Genomic DNA, 19862 nt, shown 5'->3' on the forward strand with positions numbered 1-19862 from the left:
GCCCCCGCAAACTACCCTTATTTCGTGCCCCCACTTGCAACGTTGCCACCACCATCGCCGCCGCCGCTGCCGCCGCTGCCGCCGCCGCCGTCGTCGTCGTCGTCGTCGTCGTCGACGTCGACGTCGCCGCCACCGCCGCCACCGCCGCCGCCGCCACCCGAAGGACGATTTCGACTCCTGCACGCAAAGGAGGCATCCACCCACGATGTCTCTTTCTCCTTCCTCTTGTCTGCTTCTTCCTCTCCTCGATATTTTGGAATGACTTCGATTCGATCGCGCCTGACGCTGAAGGGTGAGACGGACTTCCGGCAACGGCATCCCACAGTCGCGACTTCGTTACGCTATAAACGTCTTTGCATCATGCGCGATAACGAGTTTGAGCGAGAAGACCTGCCTTGTCCTGTTGCTAATACAATCGATTGTTGCATCATTTGACTCGTAAAAATGTAGTGGAAATTCAGTTCTATATACGAATGACTGCTATTGTCAGTTTCATTGTTATCCAAATGGGTATCCGATAAATGTCCATTGAGATGATGAGTTAAATTTAGCCAGATTTACGACCATGCAATATTGGACATCCTTTTCTAAGTGCGTTTTATTGAAATAAAAATATCAGCGATATCGTTATTGAATTATGAAAAATATTAATAGATCCTATTATTCGATATTACGTAAGTGAGAGGCGAGATTTCAAGTTACATGTTCCGTACAAAAATGTCATAAGATTGCTTTATTGTTTCCCTTAACTTTGTAGGAATAATAATAGTTTCGCGGAATAAAGCCATAAAGTCAAAGGGACGTAGCAGAAAACGCTTTGTTGCCCTTCGTGGCTGCATTATTTCGGAGACGTTTCTTTGTTGCGTGCGTGTAAAACCGTACGGAGAGTGCGGAACGAAGAAGAAAAAGCCCATCGAGGAGGTACGGAGACGTGAAAGAGAGGGGAAAATCCCGCGGGCAGTTGGCCGACCACGTGGGTGCCGTCCCTGTGTAGCCCCCGCGTGGCCACGCGCCAAATAACTCACTTGGCACGCGTAAACAATTACTCCGAAACTCATATTATCGTGTTACATTACGCGTACATATTTCACGCGTGCATCTCCGCGGGGCATACGTTTAAGCGTTGTCTTGTGGCTTTACAACTCGCGATCGTCCAACACCTCGGCGTCTCTCTCGCGTCCCGCAGCGGAAAACTTTAGCTGGAACCCGAAGCTGTAGAAATAGAACCATCGCTGCGCACGACAAGACTAATTTCGAGGAACGAAAGAAGCAGGCATAGAATGGACAATTGTGACAATGTGAAATTCTAATATTTTTAACGATACAATTAAATTACATCATTTCCAACAGTTGCATACATAACAGTAATTCGTTATGGATTAATAACATAATTTGTCATTGAAAATAATATTCATTAAATTATACAAAGCTACAGATTAAATCATTTTGAAACTTGCTATTATGTAATCGTTCATTCTTCTCGGTTAACATCCTTTCTATGCCTGCGGGCTCACTGGCGGGTGCTCTACATCCACAAATCGATTTGGGCAATCGCCAAACTCGATTGCCGATATCGAGGGTCAAGACCCGCGATCGCAAGACAGGCGCAATGAACGTTTAAAGTACACTCATTAAGTTTAACACAAGAATTTGTTTAAACCGATCTCAGTGTGCAAAAATCTTCCCAGAGCATTCTATCTGTAATAACGTACGTATTTATCTGCAAATACGTACAGACCACTCTGCCACAAAGTTCACAGAAGTTAGTCGAAAGAATACAGACCGCACGTGTCCTACATTCATACATGCGCGCATCAGAAGAAAGTTATTTATGATAATACCTGCACGCGAATATCGCTTTTGATTGACGTCCTTAATTCAATAGTAGTATTAGTAGAAACAACACGTAACGCCAGCGACATAATTTATTTATTCACCGTCTTGTTACTACGTTTGACAGAACGGCTTTTAAATTACTAATTATGTCGCAAACGTGCAGGTTTATAATATTTTTAAATTATTTTATATCTTACACATTTGTAGAATAAAGAGTGGACTAAGTGCATATGCATGTGTAAAAGAAGAGAATATGCAGATTTAACTATCATATAATAGTAAATGATATATGAATAATAATTAAATATATATATATATAGAAAACTGACATTTTTATCTTTACTTTGTTATCACGGATTGCAATGTATAAACATCGATTGCGTAATAAACGGCCACCGTAAACATTATGCAAATCGATGACAGCGGATGATTTAATCGATCGCCGAGGACCACACATGATGCACGCTCGCACCTTTGATCGAAATTGTACGTTACGTCGTAGAGTCATTCTTTGTAGGGAATGCATATAATCACCGTGAATGATTTACGAGTTGATCGATGCGTTCGAACATTGATTAAACTCCGACGAATCTCAAAGTCCCGGATATACCGTCTACAGCGGCCCAACATCGACCTAAACTGCTTCATGTTCGTCTACGTTCCTAACACGACTAAGAACGGAAAAACTTATAACAAGACGCCATACAAAAGATAGAGGCGTATGTCATAAACGAATAAACGACTTTGTAACAAACCTAGCCGGTGCACAGTTCCTCAAATAAAACCTTCTACCGACGAAGTATCTTCATCTCGTTAAAATTACATGGACGTCAGTTATAGGTTTTCTTTAGTGCCGCTTTATAAAGCCAGGGCGAAGATAGGTTTAAAAGATTTTCAGGTAAAGCCCGTGACACCGAAACATCAGCTACAAGTTTCTACAAGTTTTTCCTTTAGAAGTCTCGTCTGTTTTCCGAGTACGAGTTGTTCAGAATTCACACACTTCGCTGTGTAAAGAATAAGCCAATGAATAATAATATTCAGTGGCAAAGAAGAAGAGATACTTAATAAAAAAAAATATTAATAAAATCCATGAATTATTTATCTCAATTTATACAGAAAAAAGTCAGATATAGAAGTTTGGTAGAAGCAGTAAAACTATAACATATTTATGTATGTAAATTTATATGTCTAGATACGTTTTGAAAATCAATAGAATTCGTTATAACTTATATTTTTCTCAATCGCCTTTCCTCTTTATTAAACCCGATTAGTTTTGCGTGAGGAATATCGCGCGATGTAACCAAGAACTTGAAAACCTCTCCGTCTATTATTTTTTTTTTTATTTTTCGCTCTATTGTGATCAGTATTCTATTTTTAGCCGCCGAATTCTAATTCTGCGAGGGCGCCAGCTGGGAACAAAAAACTACGAAGGAAAGCGTAGGCGGGCGGCTCATTCGTTTCCCTCATCGCGTCTTGTCTCCTCCTGCTTTTCCTTGAAGATTTAGGCTATGCGTATGAATAACGACGGGAAAGAAATGAAGCCTGGCAGCCATCGTTCTTTGAATTTTACGTGGGTTATCGATTTGTTGATACACACGGTGCTTTTAAGAGTCCCGAAATTCATATGGCGCCTTCGCGTGGCTTGTTCAGCGAAATTCTTACGGTCACCGTGCTACTATTTTTCTGGACCACATGTCCGTTTTAACACTCGCATTATTCGCCTTTGACATTTGAATATCTACCGAGTTTTAATTTTTAAAAATAGAGGATAAAAGATGGACGTCATATTCTTATATTTTTGTAATTAATTATAAATTTTTTGTAATTATAAATAATCACGTCGATACCTTTTACACAGATATCTATATGTGACAAAATTGCATTAAAAAAAGCGTGAAATATCGTCTTCTATAAAACTTCTAACCTGCCCTATTTACTAACGTAACGCTTGTCACAATGGATATTACAGGACAGTAGCGATACATAAAATCAGACGTGACTGTTATAAATAAATTATTTCTCGATATACGTTTCAATCTTATTTGTACCGCCCAATGTTTAGCTGCTGTGACCTTTCTCAAGTGACCTCTGACCTTCAGCATTGCCGAAAGACCAGCGAGATTCGACCAATTTCACGAATCGCCAACGACAGACGGCGGACACTGGGTGCTATCCCGCAGACGGTATTCCTATCGCGATACTCCCATCATCGGCTCGACAATGCAAAGGTTATCGACAATGGCGCACAGCCAGAAATAGCAGACGGTGCATTGTGTTTAGCAGCGTATAGAATATATACGGATGGTGGATGGCGGTTTTAGAAGCTGGGAGGTCAGCGGGTGGAAAGTTTTGGGGGTGATGGAGGAGTAAATATGCGTGATTTCCCAGATATACATAAAGGTCTTCACTTGCATCGTATCGTGATTCCAATTAAAAAAATATATATTTCGGTTTAAGCAATCTGATTAATCGTTGTTTGCGATAATTAAATAAAATCAAGCCCCCTCAGCAGTTTTCTTTTCTTATCGTGACCTTTTTTGCGCCATTATTTTTCAAAGAACCATAATTGCGGAAATTAATATGATTGCGATCGATATTTTGCGAAATACGTAATTATAACCAATTTTGGTAATATTACACTCGAAGAAATCGTGTAGATCTACTTTAATAAAAATATCAGAGATGTTAGAGAATAGAGAAGGAAACACATACATATATGCATCGCTACGCGCAGAGGATTTACGTCAGACGAGAAATTCTCCCCAGATAAATCGACGCGGTTTCATTTCTAACGTTAATATAATATAACGCTGCGAGCCAATGTTTATCTTATATAAGTGCCATATTAACGTAAAAATCTACATGTTGTAAATTGAATCAAAGTACAATTATATGAGACTTTTTTAAAATTAATATTTTGTAAAAAAAAATGTGTAAGAAAGTATTTTGGACAATCTAATGCGCGATCCAGAAGTGTTAACATTCGCGAAATCTCCGTTGTCGTATGATCGTACTTTTATACCTATTATATCGTGATTCTAAAATACGTGTTTACGCTGTTTCAAACTTGCGTATGCTGGTGCAATCGCACTCCGCTTTGCACCAAGTCGCATCAGTAAAGCATAGAACGTTTTCTTAAAAGCAAAAATCTTTCGCGTGGGAGAAAAACTTACCTAAGCAGTAACACGTACAGAAAAGCTGACATCCTGTATCGGTTTATCGCGCAGTTAAGCATACTCTCACAGCAATTTGTATAACTCTTTGAACACACGATGGGTACTCTCGCGGGGATAAACTCGTTGCGATACACGACGCGTTTTCACTCCCGGGAAACATACGTCGGGAAAAGAGCTTGAAAGCTCTCGCTAAGAAAGTCGCGGAAGACGTAGTCGGTGACGGTAGTAGATGCGGGTAAGGGGACATCTCGAAGGGATCTTAACGTTTTATCTCCTCCGTGGATATAGGGGGAAGGATCTCCGTTGTACACAAAACGAGGGAGGATGGGGGTGCGCCAGCGGCCCCGCGCAACCCTTACGCTCTTACGCCCACACTTATGAATCAGTGGATGAATGAATCGACTTTGCCCCACTTTCCAGCGCGTGGGTGTAACGTATCAGCCGGCTAGTCTGACATTTTCGCGCGGTGGCGGCGGCCACCCTCGCCGGCAACAGCAGCAGCAGCGGCGACGGCAGCAGCACCAGCAGCAGCCCGGCGACGACGTGGGCGTTGCTGACTCTATATCTACCCACGTAAGTAGACAGTAGTCTGGGATGCGACCACGCAAAAATCCATTTCTACGTTTTCGTCCCGTTTCGGCGGAAAAACAAAATCGTCGTATCGCCGCGCTATAACCGGACCGCGCCGCTTAACCCACCGTATTGCGCCTTATATGTACACTCATTACATTCATTAAATCGAGCATTATACAACGCGCAACTCTTTGGTATTCCCGTCGGTCGTAAACGATAGTCACTATATCGTGAGTTATGTTGTACATGTAATATTTGCATTCGATTCGATATGTACGTCGCGTCGGGTGAAATTGCGATGAACTCGACGGAGCAGCGAAACAAATAGCGTCGTTCGAGTCGCAGAAGTAGATCCGTTTTCGCGTTACGACAAAATATTTGGTCACGAGAAATTTTTAATTTATGTAGCTGACGCGCGTGGAGTTTATGTTCTTTTTAATGCTGGTCTCGCGCGAAGGACTCGATCGCGATCGCGATTTTTCTTGCGCGAGAAGCTTTCTTGCGTATCCTCGTTGCGGATGTACCACGAATCCGTCAGTGTCTCGACCTACGCACGCTATCGACATCCTCGATGATCCGTGACGTGTGTATGTGTGTGTCGAGTAGAATTTAGAAACCGCAGCTAATTTCCCGTCCTGTTTTCATACCGCCGGGGAAGCTATCGACTAAACTCGAGAAAAGTCGCCGCGTAGTGCATCGCGAGATGCGGTCCGATTAGCGTTGTAGTGGTGAGCGTGGCACTGAATGACGTCAACGGTGTCCCTGTATCCCCCAAGCTCCCATTAACTTCGACCGAGCGCCGAAAAATATAAAAGGAAATTTCACGAGCAAGATACCGCGCTTCTCTCGCTCTTCCTCGTCCCCAATTAATCCGCCGCTTCTCGTTAATGCTTCCTTCACCGATACTGGCATTTTCACGATGGCCTTTTAACCTTGGACCGCGGCAAATGTCACTGATCGATATCATTTTTGCCGACGCATTTTTATCGTCATACGTCCCGCGCGCGAGACACAAAATGACAAACTGAAAACGTGGGACAATTTTGACAACGTCATTACGACGCAACGATCAATATGATGCAAAAGTGATCTTAAAAGTTGCTCGACGTTAGAATAAAATTGCCTAGTACTTATTTTGTTGTGTATTCGCGTTCCGCAAATTGATTACGTAATTATTACATCAACGACATGGAATTATATTAATGAGTAGTAAATAAAATCTAATGTTGCACCCAAGCACTGAACATGTCGCGGGCATGTTCTTCGGCGGTTTAAACGACACTCTCGAGGCACTACTAACGTCGTCTTCGTAAAGGAATCAGCCACGTGCGACGAGGAATTACCGTTTCATTATACGGACGGCAAAGAGAGGTATAGGAGCAACGAGAGAAGGTAGTGTTGAGGCAGGCTCAAGCGTAGTAAGCATAAAATAAACTTGGAGACGCATGGGGTTCTACGTTTGCCTCACGCACGTACAGCGCGAGAGGCATGTAGCTGCAAATAATAACAGTGATTGTACAGCTCGTTTCAAATGCCATTTTGGTATTTAAGAACGTACGATTTTCGGATTGCTAAGCTAATATAAGATCTTACATGCATTCTTGCCTAAAATATTTCAATGAAACGCATATTACGTAAGAAAGTTAATTGCAACAGAACAGAACTGTGTTCTCAGAATATTTCGAATACTTTTTTAATAACGTAATAATGCGACATACACCCTTTATTCGTTTGTCTAATATATAATTATATAAATTCGCAGTGATTAAAAATATTATTATTAGATTAAAATTCACCTAATTGTTATTTCCTGCGTAAGACGTTTTGCACGAATTAATTGCACTTTCTTGCGGAAAATGATTAAAATCGATATTAAATTATACTTCTTTATTTTGTATTTTTTTTGTCAAATGCGATAGATGGGTGATAGCATTTTTTTAATAACAAAATGCGATATATGCAAAGTTTTATACCATTGTATTTGAAAAATCCTGTATGACGTCGTGGCGCGACGGCAATGCAACGGCGTCATTTTCAAGGCGATTACGCCACGGCGTTTCTAACCCTTGTATTCCAGATGGAATGTCAAGTGCGAACTTTACAAATGAACGATTGAGGTAGAAAAGCAAACAATAGCCGGAAAATGCTTCAACTTTGCACTCAACTCTAAACGCCGCAAACTCGCTATCTGGTCGAAACGAACGTCAATGTCGAAGCCATTCATCGCGAATTATAGAGATGAAAGACTCCCTTTATGTGCAAATGAGCAATAAAAGGAGAATGCAATCATCTGTCATCGCGATGTGCAACGATCGTCAAATCTCGAGACGGCGGCGCGGCGTCTCAACGCAACGCAAACAAAAAACCGCGAGAAAATAAATGTCGATTGCCTCGCAACTCCAATTCGCAAACTTGTCTATAATCGTAGAACATTGCACGAAAATCTTTATTTCGGCAAACGACGGCACGGAATTTAAGAAGTCTAGCCGAGCGCAGCATCTATTGTCGATTAAAGCTATAAGGGGGCTATATCTCGCGTATAAGCGAACGGATAATAAAGCAAAAGCTGGCTCGATCGGTCGTTGCGGCTTGGCGGAATATTCAGATTATTTATCGGTCAAAATCGGACACACATCGGAAAGTCGAGGGGGATATTACCGCGGTACGTAGGCGGTATAGCGCGACGCACGGTCCTACGTCCATTCCACGGCGTATACGTATATATCGTTAGAATGTATCCGAAGAAAGAGGAGCTCTCTTCCACGTTCCTGGAGATATTGTGCCATTCTCTTCGATAGCCATACATAACGGCACCCCTTTCTCAACGGACTCGCTGTCTCGTTCTATGTCGCGAGCTCGTTCATTCAGAACGCTAAATCAATGAGCGTTATTTTTGGCGCAGACCGGGCGGCGTCTGCCTGCGGCCGTACGCACGTGTAACGGCTCTTACGCAAAGATTTCACGTATTCGAACTCACGTCGATGCTGGGTGACGTATCGAATACGTCAGCGGTTGTTTCGACTTATTGTTAGACGTATCTTTGACGCATGACGGAAAAAAATCGAAGTCAGCGGTATAAATAGTATTCCTTAACGTTTTTCCTCTATGATGCGCGCTAATGAATTCATGGCGATTTAACGTAAATCGCCCCGTAAATAAATCACTTTGTTTTCAAAATGATATAAAGGCGGATAATAAATTTGTATGTCCATAAATATGTATGAATAGGCTATATCAGATAAGAGATACAAAAATTTGTATATTATAAGAATATTCTATGTAACTATAAAATATTTCCTGTCTTTTTATTTCTATTCGTAACATGCTTATTGAAAAAAAAAATTTTTTTAATAACTTCCGTGTACTGATTTATACAATATCTAATACTGGAAATTCATATTTCATTCTGGAAATAGATTTATGCAGAAAGGCTAGATACGGTTCTCAGATTCTATTTAAAAAAGTTGTGCAAGAAGAGAAAAGAAAAGAAAATAAAACAACACACCTAATAATTTTTTTCTACTTTGTTCTATAAATATTAATTTATAAATATCTTGTGTTCCGATATTCATTGTCTACAAGAAATAAATACCATGAAAAAATAACTTTAGATAAAAACTTTAAATATTTTTTTAATATGCCTTATTAATTTTTTATTTATGTCCATTAGGAAATTAAGAAATGAATTTAAAACAATTTTTGTATTGGTATTTTATCGTATAATGAGATTCTACATTACTGTATATATTCTAGAATTAAATATATCTGATCTGTTCTAGCCTATCCATTTTAAAGTATTGGATCTATATAAAATGTTCATTTCAGAGAAAGATTTTTCATCCTTCTTTTCTCATATCTTTTTTAAATATACATTTTATACATATGTCTGGCACAATTTTCACAGATCCATTACTTCAAGTTAAAATAAAAGTTGACTTATCACTCACCGATACGATGCGCAACAGCGGAGTTGTAGACTTTGTAGACTACGTTGAAATTATTGAACTGTAAAGTAGAAAATTCGGATTATAGCAGCGTTCACAAAATAATTAATATCACAAAGTTAATAATTGCGCATATCAAACTTTTTATTTGTCTTTTCTTTTAACAGATATATATTTAATGAAATAATTATATAAACTATTTTAAAGTTTCACATAAAAACATACAAGTTTAATGCTTATATAATTAATTTCAAGTAGCATCTCCAAATATTAATTTTAATAATATAAATAATAAAAATAAGTCGCGTAACATGCTTACCTCACGGTTGCTCCGCTGTCGCCTGATTTCTCTCGGTTTTCCTCTCTTCTCTTGCTCCTCCTTTGAATTCTTCATGGCACTCACACAACGCTCTCTCGCGAAATGACGACTTTATCTGTATTAATAATTGGATTTTATACATATAGCATTCGTGACTTTAATCGTACATGATACGCATTTCATTATATTACGAGCTGATCGTCCGTAATTGTTCATAAAAAATAATCGCGATTGGAATCTGTTAGTATTTATCGCGGTCGCATTTCGAGAAATACTCGGAGAAATAACACGATCTAACCTAACCTAACACGACGATGTACGGAGCGGCCCACACCGTCACCCGTCCGTTTGGCTCTCACCGAGCGAATGATAACAAACCACGTGTATACAATAAAACGGCGATATACGCCGCAGATCAAATCAAGTACTGTGCGCATTCATACCTCAGAACATACATATCTGGAAGAGGGAATTGTCTATGCTTCCCGTGAAAAAGATCCGTGTCCAAGTACTCCAAGTTGGGCGCGAGAGAGAAAGATAGATTAATTTAAACCTTTGCTCGCAATGTGCAGGCGCAGAGATGACGTCACGCTCACCGTGCCGTCCGTACCGACCGCGCCGTTACGACGCGATTGACGCGATTCGCGTCTGTGCATTGCGGACGAAGATTACTAATCTATCTTTTTCTTTCTTTATAAAACATGATTCTCTCTCGCACCTCGCACCAAACTTGGACACACATGCTCGATCCTTTATTTCCCTTCCAGGTAAATATGTTATAAGATTCATCCCTACTGCAATTAAGTAATAAATATATTATACATATTTTAAATATAAACATCGACAAGGAAGTAATTGCTGCCCATATGTAACAAAACAAAAGAAATTATAAAAATATATAAATATAATTCTCAGTTTTTAAGCTGATCTTTAATCTTTATTTTAGAAAAAAAATTTATTTTAAATAAATCGCGCGCGAAATATCTGCTGCAGTAAATATCATCTCGATAGATTTACGAATCGTTAACTATAGAAGATAATTACTCGCACGAGTTGATAATTATCTATAATTATCCGTAAGGAACGATTGCATTTGAATTCTGTCGCAACCGCGTTTCGATAGAAGTAATGACGCGTGAAGCGGCCAGTGCCGCTGTTTGTCGGTTAAATTTGCCCCTTGAAAACGATAACTAATATACGGCAACAGCGAGACGCATATACGCCACAAATTCAAAACAAGCGTCGCACATAGCGCGCGATATAAGTAAATTATTATCATTCTCAAGATGAGAGCCAAACAGTCAGGTAGCGGAGCGAACCGTACTGAGTTGTCGCATTATTTCTCGAAATGCAGTCGCAATGAATATTAATAGATTCCAATCGCGATTATTCTTTACGAACAATTACAGATTATCAACTTTAAATGTAATAAAATGCATGTCGTATACGATTACAGTCGAGAGTGTCGCACAATCATATTTCTATTAGTGCGGGTACAATCATAATTAAATCTGTTTTCGCGAGTGAGTGTTTGCGTGCTATTTGTCATGGAGAAGCAATAAAAAGAGAGAAGGAGACTAGGGAGCCATCGGACGATAGCAACCAGGGTGTGAGCACAATTTATTATTTTTATTACATGATTAAAATTTATACCTGGAGATTACTGCTTGAATTATTTATATATGCATGTAATGCATGTATTAGAATTTGATATTTTTATTTGAAATTCTATAATAATTTAAATAAATATTTCATTAAGTACCTAAAAAAATACAAATGCATATGCTAATTTCGATAAATAATTTCTGAAAATAAAGAATTTTATTCTTTAGCAATAGATATCTCACATTCAATAACTTTTTTTAATGAAATAATTAATGCATTTAATAATTTTATATTTTGATATCCTTATTTAATTTCATCCGAGAGACGCACAATCCGAGACGAAAAGATCTTCACGAAGATCTAAGCCGCGACTAACAAATGGAGGCGTATCTTCATTTCGCAAGTGTACATACGTTAACTCTATTGTTCCAAACCGACTTCTATTCAAGCCGACTTGCATCCCTCGACACAAATGAGAGGGTGTGTACCATCTTATCCATCTGCATCGTTCGACGCGAAATAGAATCCTCCGGCGATTTATTTGCAATTCTTGCGTCTACGAATACCGTAATCGCCAGAAGCAAACATACATTTAGTTTGGAACGAAGCAACATGTTAAAGATGAGGGAGGTATAGATTTTGCGCGAGCGTCTAGAACGGCGACAGGTGGAATTTTCGGAATTTTCGATTCTCTAAAAGACCGGTTCTCTCTCCGTTCTTTGAGGCGCGCACCGAGTTTCGTTATTTGTTTATGGCGCAATGATTCGCTTCGATATCGCGTATTCGCGCGATTCCTTTTCCAATTAAATGTCGGCATGTCGGCACGAGAAAGAGAAACGGAGACGGGATGGCGCAAATTAACGCATCGTAAAATCCTTTGACGTTAATAATGACATTATTACGCCGTCTCGTTCGAAGAGTTTCGAGGACGTTCGGCGCACTGGGGAGACGAGAGCGAGCTCCTCCAGGAAATCGGTACCCACGTCTTACTACCGCATGGCCCGTTTCGCTAAACGATCATCGGCGAACGTCCGCTACGTGCAAGTCCGTGTCAAATTACGGTCTCACTCGCCTCGATTGCAATGACTTTAACCCTTTCGCCGCGCGACGATCCGCGCATACGCCGCCGAATATTTATAGTCCCGCCGCTGGTAGGTATTTCTTTATTTGCCTCGTTGGGATTGTTAAGCGTGCGCAATTCAACGCGGTCCATTCTCGAAAGGGACATTAATACCGGCGAGTACCGGCAGATACAATTAGCATCGCTATCGAAGCGGGTAATTAAATTAACGCGTCATGATTTGATAATGTCCTTTTCTTTTTGGCGACGCGTAATTGATGCCAAGGTAATTTGCTATTTTTGCTTCGACTTTCCGCTCTTAAACTTGGCCACACAAGAAGAAGCCGTCGCTTTACTTAAAACGGATGGATATCGTAACTACGGATAAATGAGCTCGCACGCCTGGATCAGCTCCAAAGATGCATGTATTATTTCGAGTGTAATTTGCTCTCGCGATAGACAGTACTTTACTGTGGGAAATTTCGAAAAGTTTAAAATGTGGAAGCTAGACATTACTTATTGCATCGTAACCTAATATAAAACACTAGAGAAACACTGGAAAAATAATAATTTTCTATCGAAAGAAATATTATATAAAAGTAAAGAAATTAATTCTGTGTTATTAGGCTGAAGACAGAAAAATATCAAAATAATTAAACAAAAGATAACATTACGGAATAAAAAACGTGTTACTTTCGCGACGGACACTTTCTTGCGGGAGGATTAAGATGTCGACCCGACTGTGGGATCTCTCAATTTCTAGCCGCCTAATTTGCCTATCCTCCGAAGGATCGAGTCCGGAATCAAATTAGCGGAAAACGATAAAGCGGCAAGACGGGGAGCCTTTGTAGGGTGATGTCGCGGCGGCGCGGCCGTGAAACCGGTTACGTGGAACGTGCGCAACGCACGCGCGTGAACGTGCGCTGGCGTACGCGGTCGTCGTGTCAGCGCACACGTGTGTACGTGTGCGCTCGCGCGCGCGAGCGTGTGTGGGCTCTGTGTGTGTGGAAACCCGTTGACAGTGAGGTGAGCGATGGCTCGTCAAGCTAGCCGCCGCTGACAGCTGATGACAGGCACACGCACACGTCCGAGACCACACACAATAGGCGTGCGCGAGCGCGAGCGCGCCTTCGCAACTACGCAACGATAGTACGACAGTGTTTCTTTTCGGACGGTGCCCACTAATTCATATGGTAATCGCGGGCCCCGGTGCGCTATCTCGCCTTTATTAAGTGCACCACGGTCTAACCCATTTCGCTTGTCAGCCCCGGCTCCAGGAATCTCTGAGTCACTCGATCCACGCACCACGCGACTAATGTGCGCTCCTCCGTCCTCCGTCAGCTGCTGAATCTTACGTGTGTCTGTCCCGTACCCACCTTCCTTGGCCTCGAAAGTCGACGCCCGGCGATGACCGAGGCACACGGAGGGGAACTCGAGAGAAGTTCTACTCTATCCGGATATCCGGATTACTTTGAGCGTTCGCTCAAAAAAATTTGACGAAGATCTGGAGAGAAAGAGCATGTTTCTTTCAAGAAGAAACGCTTTTCAGTTATAATTTATGACATCTAATGATGCCTTAAAATTAATAATAACGATCATTCTTTGATATAGTTCTTATACAAATGTTCAGAGTTTAGTAGAGTTTAATTATTAATGTATACCGAGAAGAAAACATATCCGCGATATATCGCTTGATCATTAGATTTTTACGACTTTAATATTCTACTGGCCCGATTTTTTTCTCAGCTCTCCTTACCGCGGAAATAATAAACCAATGGTCCGTAGAAAATCGGCCAGCGTTATAAATTCTAGTACTGTTTGTTCAGTAAAATCTCGTACGTTATGTTTCGTGTAACGAATGGCGATAGTTTCATAGAGAAATATCATGGGTTTAACGACATATATTCCAGAAATTCAAAGCACTTCACAAATATTTCAGCGGCATTACGCGAATCCGCGGAAGCTTGCGCGAGATGTATAATACAAACTCCCACGACATTCCTAAATGAGAAATCTGACCTACTGTACCGAACGGTCATACACATATACACGCGTGACATTTTCCGTAACAGATAAACGCACCACATTTCAATCGACAATTGACCTTTAAAAAAAGACGATGATAAACTAGATTAAATTTCGCAATGCAGCAAAGTCTAATACGCGTGCGAAAGAGAATCATCTCGTTCTGTATATATTTTTTTCTTTTTTCTTCATTAATATGATCTCGACCTCTCAGCGAATTATAAAAAGTATACTGGTCGTTATTGTACATGTATTGCATATGTATATAGATACATATTGTATAGTGCGTATTTGCTGAATAAAATGTTTCATACGTTTCACGTTACTAAGCAAACAACAACATCAGTATCATCGATATTCATTAGCGCCGCCTTAATTAAACGTCACAAACATTATTGTGCAATCGTACGTAGGTCACTCTCGGTATTACTATCGCAAATTCCAGTGCGCCGCAAATTCAAAGTTCCGCGACAACGGTGACAACGGAGATTCCCCGGCATTAATTCCCGCTGCCTTTGTCACGACACCTCGTACCGATATTCCCGAATCGCTAATCATCGGGCCTGTTTCGCGGTTTTGTCGGCAACGAATAGCCATGGTTATTCGGAATGGGGTGGAACGAAGAGCCGGCCGACAGGAAAGACCAGGTCGAAGGAGGAGCGGAGAGAGATGGAGGGGACGGGTTGTCATAAATTTAAGCAACAATTAACATTCAGAGTTAAGGCCTGTGGGAAAGGGCCATTAGCCACACGTATCTGTAACGCCGTGAGCGAGCGGAGAGAGAGATAGAAGCGCCGTCCGACACGAGGAGTCCGTTTAAGCCGTCGCGAAAAGGATTCACGCGCCGCGTGAGAGCAGGCCGCGCCGCGCGATGCGAATAGGATGGGGAACGAGGAAAAATGAAAAGGAGCGCGATGCATCGTGCCGGGGTCGCAGGTTAAACTGTTCTCTCAACGGCATGCCTGATTTATTAATCATCCAGTGCCGCAGGCTACCTACGTTATTATCCTCTCTCGCCTGCCACTTCGTTTCTCTTTCCTCGAATGGGAGCTGTCCGCTGATCTTTAGTCCGCCGCTCCTGTCACCGATCGGGATCGGTTATTACGTCTACTATAACGTATTACGTATTGCATTCCACGAGAATTGCCACGTTCCTGACTGACGTGTAATTGGTAGCCGATTATAGCTTCAGATAAGCTAACTTTATGCACGAATATTATAATTTCCGAGTAAAAAAGAACGATGCTAAAATCAACGATGCTGCGCGGTCGTAAGCGAAATTATCCAAATATCCAATAGCGGTTCATAAATTATAGATATAGTACTCAAATAAATTGAGCGGTCTCTAGGATTCTTACATGAGCACTTTCAGCAGACACCTCCGCATTTCGACGACGGAAAACGAATCCGTCATCCGCTTCAGTCGCCGCCTCCAGATATACTCGGTATCGATTATCGGATCGAAGCTGGCGCGACGAATTCCGTATATATTGATGATGCGAGATATTAAATTCGGAAACGGAACCGACAGTGTTGGTCGGGGTGGTAGAAGGGTCTCCTTCGTCGACAGAGAGAGAGAGAGAGCTCCCTAATAGAGACGTCGATAACAGTTCCGGCCGTTAATGCGGCGTTCTACGCGTGTGCGCGGCGTATCTCGTTGCCATCGGCCGCTACTCTTTTCGCGCAAAGGAATTTATTTCAATTACGAGCTCGGCCGGCTCTGCTGCTCGTTTCGACAGATCTGATATCGATACACGTATCAGCGGGGCGAAATCTGCGACACGTCCCTTTCACAACCCGTGCCTCCTTTCATTATTTCTTGGAATATAGCTCTATTCCATTCAAAAAATTAGAATTTACATCTTTATATTATCTTTATCTTATTTATACGAAAGTAAAGTACAAAATTAGCAAGAAGCAAAATCAACACTTCTAATTTACTCTAACGTAAAATGAGTTCCGTGAGTATCAAGATTAGTTTCGAAGTAATCTTTATCGAATCGTGACTTTCAAACACTAGGCGGAAATCGATTGGATACGAGCTATAGCGCCCTACGACGGTGTTAAAGGATTAATCTGTTGAGCGTAGAGTGACGGACATCAATTTATGGTGTTCGCCGCAACATTTGGTTTAGCGAATTTGTAATGCAGACGTGATCGTGTACATGAATGTAAATATATTGAGTGATACCAAGTTAAAACGTTCTTACAATCTATAATTTGCGTAAATTGATCAAAAATTCTTCATTAATTTTTGTAATAACTACACTAAAAATTTATCATGATAAATCAAGTCCATAAAGATCATTCTGCTGATCTTTCACGAACGTAAAAACCAGAGTAGTGTAAGTCAAATTTTCTTAAATATTTTCTCATGTGCATAGATGCAATTTCTACAATATATAAATTGCAACTAAACACACGAGAAAAAATTTAACAAAATTTGACTTACATCACTCTGATTTTTACCCCTCCATACATATGTATACATATATCTATTCTGAATATCGTACAAATTGTAACCGCGTAAAGATGCCGTGCACAAACGCGAGGAGCTTTCTTCGTAGCCCTTTTAAGGCTACACCTACGACTACAGAAAGACAAGATGTTCTCCTGGTTCTTTCTCTTTTTTCCCCTCTCCTTCCACACACCGACACCACCATCGGGCAATGCATCACCGTTCTTTGTGTAATGCTACACCGTACGCGTTTATCCGAGCCTACCCGCACGATAAACATCGCACCGTTATCGATATCTGTCCATATCGATCAAAGGGCTCGGGGATAATAAGGCCGTCCAACAATGTCGTGGGAGGCGGACATCGGGACCATCGGAGACAATGTCGCCTCTCCCGATCACAATTGCGACTATCGCTTTCTCGTATTTACGGCACGCGAGACACGCACCTTCTCGATCGTCCTCACTAAGGTAAGATAGACGAATATTTATTGCCGTGGTTCATGAATAGAAGTTCGTTTGCGCGGCAGGTATAACACTACGTTAGCTCCGTGTTCTCGCCGGATAACGGTATCTCAAATTGGAAATGATAACTGTGTCACGATTATTATCGTACTACATATACTACTGTTACTGAAGTCGTCGCAGCTTGATTGCCATTTAACATTAATAATGCATTAATTGGCAGTAACATATCAAAATGAATATCATTTCTTACTTATTAATAGTGTTTTCAAAATGTACCAAAAAAGTATGTACGTTTAATATAGATTTTTCTAAGATTTAACACGTAAAACTATTACATTTTATCGTCCATTTTGTTTTAAATATATAACAATATACCTTCAAATATTTAAATATTTGAATACGACGGACAAAGCAGGTCAGGCACTTACCAGATGGAAAATCTCCTCTTCAGAACTGATGCGGCCGTGAAAATATTCCGTCTGCCGTGCGCCACTGATTAAGTTCACCGGATTCCTAGAGGATTTAATTTCCGCGAACGACGCACTTCGTGCGTGAACTTCGTGCCTGTACCACGTACGCGTCCTACGTATATCCAAATGTCCACGGTGCCTCGTAAGCGGTGAAACCCGAGCGCGCGACGGACCGCGCGCGAGATCGAAATGTCTTTCGTATGCACGACGAAATGTATCGGCGATATCTGTATTCGCGCGGTATCCGCCCATTGCTGTGGCTCGCTAAGGCCCCCATATGGCGCGCCGACTCGCCGACGGCGCACTGTTTGCGCTGTTAATAACGCGCGTTAATCGCTAATTACACAGCGTCTTAATTATCGGCTCGTTGTCCGAGACGGGCGTATAAATAGCCGCCGCGGGAAGCCGCTGGGCGTATTGACGTACGACGATTCTGTCTATCGACACCGAGCGTGACCGCGACATTGCCATTGTTAGACTGTTATCGTTGATAAATATTTTATTAACGTCTAAATTTCATGGTTTATGATCGATCTTATACGTTAATAAATGTATTAGCATCTTAATTACATATTACATAATCGATGTGTACTTTGCTCGTCAGTGTATTTCCTTATCAAATATCTAATAGAAAATGTGACATTTATGACTCTCACGATTGGGAAACGAAATTCTATTAATATGACGTTTTCTTCGCGCAGATTATACGTAAAATTGAGTACAAAAGTTAAGTAAATCTCCCTCTTTTATTACAATGTTGCATTGAACAGACAAATATATATTACATCTGTAGATGTAGGGGTACGCATTTTTAAACAATACCTTAAATTATATCAAACTACGACACGATATTTTCGAATGTAATTGCTATAAAAATAATCATATTATTTATCATTTTTCTTTTCGACGTTTCTCAAGGATATCTATCACCTCTGGTATCGATACCTCCGTGATAACTTTGTAAAATCGATACAAAGAAGTAAAATGTTCGTATCTATTTACAAATAGTCATCCCTGATCAGAACAATTGCAAGCCGTCGAAGCTGGGATTGTAAACACGGCTACAGATTGGATAGACGAATGCGGCGCCAACGCGCGCGTAACGCTGACGCAACATGTAAAGGGGGAACAAACGAGATAGATATGTCTCTCGCGCAAAACCCGCCAACAGCGTATCAAGTCGAATTTATCGAAAAGCATAGACAGATTTTTTTATTCAAATGAAATTAGAATCGAAAAACACACGGCTATAAATATACAATCATATATATATATATATATATATATATATATATATATATATATATATATATATGAACAGTTTTAAATAACACACAACGTCACCGAAAGTACAAAAGCATAAACTTAAAACAAATTTATAAATAACTTACATCTCGTTTGTTTAAAACTGATATTATATACTTGCCGTATGTCGCGTAAATAATAAATATTAAACTTAAATAACAACTCGAGCTGAAACGGGAACCGAGAGGAATTCAGACGATGCTGAGAAGGCCGAAACTCAGGAAGGCAAGAGAGGAGCCCGCGGACCGGCTCCGAGTGAGCCGATGTGAGACGAAAATAAAAACCAAAATAAACGAAATCGAAAAAGAGGAGAACGTGGAAGAGGGCTAAAGGGAAGAGGGAGCGCGGGCTCGCAAAATCGCCGTGGCCGAGGGCCCCGAGGTGGACGACGCGCAGGGCAATAAATATCGTGCGATTAGATCTCCGATGCCGCCGCTGTTGGGGTTGGTTACGAACGGAGGGAGCAACTATTAATCACTCCATGTTAATCAAGCCGGCCGCTAAGTAGGCCGCGCCGCGGCATTAAAGTGCACTGCCACGCAACGTTATTGGCGTGCCAACGAGAGAGAGATGCGCATACATACGCGTAGTACATAGGCCGGAGGATACACAGAATAGAGGATC

General features: G+C 41.0%; 2 protein-coding genes across 2 annotated transcripts in view; one reads left to right on the plus strand and one right to left on the minus strand.

Annotated features, from left to right (window-relative positions):
- The window catches only part of LOC139825322 (fibroblast growth factor 18), a 131027-nt gene extending 112687 nt beyond the window's left edge, over window positions 1-18340 (minus strand). Inside the window, exons 1-3 of the mRNA XM_071797968.1 lie at window positions 17892-18340; window positions 9849-9963; window positions 9533-9590 (exon numbers count right to left, since the gene is read on the minus strand). The gene's annotated coding sequence lies outside the window, so the exon portion shown is untranslated. The remainder of the gene's footprint in view (window positions 1-9532; window positions 9591-9848; window positions 9964-17891) is intronic.
- Window positions 11121-19862, plus strand: part of LOC139825324 (uncharacterized) — a 50530-nt gene continuing 41788 nt past the window's right edge. Inside the window, exon 1 of the mRNA XM_071797970.1 lies at window positions 11121-11457. The gene's annotated coding sequence lies outside the window, so the exon portion shown is untranslated. The remainder of the gene's footprint in view (window positions 11458-19862) is intronic.

This window comes from Temnothorax longispinosus, chromosome 2, assembly GCF_030848805.1.
Source record: "Temnothorax longispinosus isolate EJ_2023e chromosome 2, Tlon_JGU_v1, whole genome shotgun sequence".
NCBI lineage: Eukaryota > Metazoa > Arthropoda > Insecta > Hymenoptera > Formicidae > Temnothorax > Temnothorax longispinosus.